The 5061-nt window shown below is 36.9% G+C and overlaps 1 long non-coding RNA gene across 1 annotated transcript; it reads right to left on the bottom strand.

Annotated features, from left to right (window-relative positions):
* Positions 1-558: 558 nt before the first annotated feature.
* On the bottom strand, positions 559-4818 carry LOC119714468 (uncharacterized). The gene is made up of 3 exons (XR_005261700.2): positions 4401-4818; positions 2841-2953; positions 559-2749 (listed from the first exon to the last, which is right to left on the bottom strand). It is a non-coding gene; the product is annotated as an uncharacterized lncRNA (long non-coding RNA).
* Between the last annotated feature and the right edge of the window lie 243 nt (positions 4819-5061).

The following is a 5061-nucleotide window of genomic DNA, read 5'->3' as shown; positions in this document are numbered from 1 at the left end:
CTGAGAATGTGTAAATGAAGTCACTCATCTATCCCAGCCAGCTGCAGCAGAAACAGCATGTCTGGCTATGCCCTTTCACCAAGGGTTTAACTTGATTTAACTAGGGGTATTGTTTTCAAGTGATACAGCGAATTTAGGGATAGTGTGGTGGTTCTGATTTTGGTTTACTTAAAGTCATTTGAGAACAGAGATTTAAAGTGGACTCAAATAAATCTGCACAACAGTATGGTTTTGAGCAGTGAAATAGAAACCTTAGTGTATGCTGCTCTTCCTCTCCTCTGCTAATGCCTTGATGTATCAATGTGTAACTCATGCAGCGGAGCAATAGGCACCCCATAGATAATATGAACATGAGAGAACACAGTGTGATTCAGGTATTTATTTTTATTTCAGTCACCCACTACTTTAATATGTGAAACATGGTCTCATTCAACAAGATCCAATTCTGAAATATGATCCAGACCTGATGAGAGAAGACAACATAACAGAATATTAGCAGAGCCCTGAAATCTATCTTTTGTGTCATGAATAACAAGCCCTGAATAAGGACTGAGTTAGTTTGTTTCTGTTTTTTTTTTTTTTCGTTTTTTTTTTTTTTTTTTCTCCCTTATTTATCTATCTATCTATTTATTTATTTATTTTTCACTCTGACAGCAGAATTTCACACAGAGCTTGAAGTGTAGTTAAACGTTTTGCTAGGTTAATCAACTAGAAGAACCATTAGTCTAAGCTGGAGGAAATACAAGCAGACAAGGTTTTTTGTGTCAAATAAGGAATGGTGTAATCAGGAAATATTTTTTTTCTTTTCAAATAAGAAGTGCTTCTGAAGTGCTTCAATGAATATTTTTGGGACATTGAAGTTGTCCAACACCCAAATGGAAAAATGGAAGTGGAAAAAATGAAAAACATTATGCAGTCTAAAAAATATACAAGTCATTTCATATTAGGATAGCCTGTAGCTGCTTGCAAAATTTTTGAAGACGGCAATTATCAGGAAATCATTAGTACCCGGAGAACAAATACTGTCATGGTTTGCAAAGTCTAAGGAGCTATTTATTATTTAAAAAATGGCTGTGCCAATACTCTGCTGTAAAATCCAGTACAACTGCTTTGGCTTTAGTCAGAGTGTATGAGTACCTCTTGCTAAGCTGTTGAAAGGATCTCATGGTCTTGCATGAAGTTATAGTAGCTGCCAAAAACTGCTGGAATAGAAGGGATCATTGTAAAATCCTTAACAGCATAGTTTAAAAATTAATTCAGTAGTTGGGAAAAAATGCTTGGCTGACAGAGCTGAAAATCAAATCCTCTGTTTAGCCACACAGCAGATAAAACATTACCAGCCATCATGCAAGATCCACATTGCCAGTTCAGCATGACTCTGACCTAATGACCTAAATGAAATGACCGAAAATCCTAGAACCTGCTGCTGGAAAGGCCCAAGCTCCCAGAATAACAGTAAGCCTTGATTCAGCTCAGGTCTGGGGCATTTTACAAGAGGAGTGCCAAATGGCTCTGGGTTTTGGTTTTGGAAGGGGACTGACAACCAAGTAATTACACAAAAGCTACAGAGGGACAGCTGTTATATGAAAATGACTTCTAGTTAGCAGGCATAGCTGACAGACTGCAACAACTGGCAAATTATTTCATAGGTTTGACTGAGAAGAGAGTCTGAGGACAGTTGACTAATGACAAAAGGGAAGAACAGGTGGGTTTTCATTCAGATTAATCCTTTTATGAAGCAGATCCTCATCTGCACCTCATTACCTCATTAAAGCATAAACCACAGCTGATCCTATTTGACTTCAATGCTAATTTTCAAAAATAATGAAAATAATAATACTTTAAGATAACATTAGTAAAGGCCTTCACTGAATGCTGTGCACAAGAGGGATGGTATCTCTGACTTTGAAAGAATGGCATTTTTATCTCTAAACGTCTACATGCACTGGTATCTAGGATAGCAGTACAGCACATTCAAAATTGAAAACAACTTTTCAAAATTGATTTTCCTGATATGGAAAATAAATACAAGGGAAAACAAAAAACAACAAACAAACAAGCAAACAAAACAACAACAACAAACTTTCTTCTTTTCCCATTCCATGTTTAATTGTTCTCTTTCACTTCAGCCATATGCAGAATGTGTAACAGATCACTGTTTGAGTCACATTGAGACTCACTTAAGATTTTGCTCTCCAGAAGGTAAAGATAGTGAAATATTCCAGTCAATCAGAAACTGAATACAGAGCAGAAAATTTGGGGAAAAAAAAAAAAAAAAAAAAAAAAAATACAAAACAGTACCATCTTCAAAGTTTAAAACTACATTGCATGACCATTGTCTTAAGTGAATGGTTGTCTCTGGTAACTGTAGCTACCTTGGGGCTGGGCTACACTGAGACTGAACTCTCACAGAACAAAGCCTACATTCTAAAAAATGGTTATTTGATTTGCTGATGAGCTCAAAGATATGGCATTGAGAAATAAAGGTAAAAATAATAAGGTAGGTAGAATACACTTGAATGAAAGGTACAAACAAACAACAACAAATGACCAACATAAAAAATAATCTTAACATTGTGGATTTCATTGCACTATGCTCCATGAACATGTGTCAACAGACATAAACCTGACAAAAGGAAAAAAAAAACACTACTTCCTCAAGCAACCCCCACAACACAGAAACCACCATGGAAATTTCAGTCATATTCATCAACTTCAGTAACTGCCACCAATTCCTCCTTAATGATTTCTGGAGAGAAAAAGAGGAAACAGATAAGCTAAATATCTGCAGGAAACAGGGTAAATGAAAGGAAGTTGAAAAAAAAAAAAAAATCATTTACCTGTGCTGCCAAATAGGAGCAGATGGTGAGATCCAAGGGGAGATAAACGTTAAAGACTGGAAACCTAGAAATTCATCCTGCCAGCTTTCAAAGATCCAGTACAACTGAAAAATCTAAGAACCGTATAACAGCAATGTTAAACAACAATAATACAAGACTATAGGGCAGGTAAAATGGAATGAACATGCTGAGCAGAGGGAGTTGAACACTTTCAACAACAACCCCATGAAGGGTTCCTGAAGTCAGATTGCAAGGAGTTGCCAAGCAGAAAATATTTAAGGGAAAAGATAAAGTGAAAAGGCAAATTGTGTGGTAAAGTATATGAAGCAAAAGAGTTGAGATTCTGACCAATCTCAACAAGCATTTCAAAAAGATGGAAAAAAATAGGGTCATTTTGAATTTCAAAGCAGTGAATAACTTAGTTTCTGGAACTGTAGATTTTTTAAATGAGCTGTCTAATATAGATCTAAAGACAATAAAACAAAGAAAAGCTGTTTGACGTTGTAATACTTGGCTTCACATAACATTTTTTCAGGCCCCCTAGGCATAAACATTGGCTTTCTGCTATTAAATTCTTCAGGCCATGGAGTACAGATGTCATAAAAGAAAGATCCAAATTTTTCAAGGTCTTCATGCAGCTGCCATATTGCTCAAAGACCAGGATTTTTGTATCAGAGCTGTTCTTCTAAAAGCTCATCAGATAACGTGAAAGGCTGCCCTGGAAAGCTCCAAGGGTATTAAGAAGAGATTGTACATATGGTTGGAAACTTGGCTTGGCACTGAACAGCTGTAGCTACTGCTTTTTTTTTCTCCTTTTTCAATTGCATTGCAATCCAAAGCAGTTTACATTCCAGCCCTGGGGCAGAGTCCAAGTGTTCAGAACTGGGAAGGACACAGATCTAACCTGAAAGGCCTAGGTCAGTTGCACCAGTCAATAGTGACACTCAAGCCAGGAGAGCATACCTCTGTGAAGGACAGTTCTAGAGCATAATCTGCACACATGCCATGCACAGTACAAACAATACAAGAGTAAAAGAGGAACGTTTTCACAAGGTTGCAATATTAGGCTTAACCTCAACACATAAATCTCATGCTTGAACTATACCTGCATTGATTTTAGATTACTAGCATGTTTTAGCCAACACATGGACAACATATACATTTTACCTGAGCATAAAAGAGCCTTTTAACTCATTAAATTGAACTGGAATAGTTGAGGAATTCAAAAGTTAAGAGAACAATGAGGAGGGAAACATAAATATCCTATTGTTCCACAAGTCCCAACTGGTCCCAACTGACCCTAAAACACATATACAATTAAAAACAAACAAAGGGATTCTAGTCTAGCTACTAGAGTGAATATCAGCAATATCTTGGAAGTATTTCTAATTGGAAAAAAGATATATGATAAGTGATAAAAAATAAAATAGAAACATTCCAGATTCTTTCATTCCTAAATGAGATTTCTTCATCTGCTTCAATTAAGTAATTGGCCAAACTTCATCCAAATTATTTCCCCTGATTCTTGCATTTATCTAATTTTCCAGGTTCCTGACCCACCTTTTCAAATACGTAGCTGTGCTCAGGCATCAAGAGGTGGTCGTGGGTAATCTCAGTGTCCTCTTGGCATAGATGAATTTTCTTTGTGACCAGTGAGATCTCAGTTGTAGATAACAAAGACAGGATTTCAGATGCTTTCTGTACGTTTGTGTTACCATGGCAAATCCATCAAGAGAAGCACAAGATAATTCTTGGTTGCTGTACCTGGAAAGACTTTCCTCTTTGCTCTATGGCGCCTGGAACCCCCTCCTATTTAGATGTCCATTTGTTTCGTGCTGTCCTGCCTTGCCATAGGAATAGTTATAGAGTCAGTTTTGACACTGCTGTCTGAGCAAAGAGATTTTGTCTGTAACTATGTCTTAGGCAGAGAGTAGATAAGCTAGTCCACCCCTCCACACATTGCCGTACAGGGGCTGGGAATTTAACACCTCTGTGAAGGAAGCACACTCCAGAGTCCACAGAAATATTAAACATTTATTTAAAAATACTCCCTTAAGTTTCTAATGAAAATAAATTTGCTAAACAATCTGAGATCAACACCATTTTTTTTCCCCAAAGAATAAGGAAAGAAAAATTTGGCTGGAGTTCCTGGGGTAATATTACAGACATTCCCTTGGTAATCATCCCTTTTCACTGAGTTATGGAGGCTCTAAGAACCCTA

This window comes from Anas platyrhynchos, chromosome Z (assembly GCF_047663525.1).
Source record: "Anas platyrhynchos isolate ZD024472 breed Pekin duck chromosome Z, IASCAAS_PekinDuck_T2T, whole genome shotgun sequence".
Classification (NCBI taxonomy): domain Eukaryota; kingdom Metazoa; phylum Chordata; class Aves; order Anseriformes; family Anatidae; genus Anas; species Anas platyrhynchos.
Note: the sequence above shows the minus strand (reverse complement) of the source record. Positions and strands in the feature narration are given on the sequence as shown.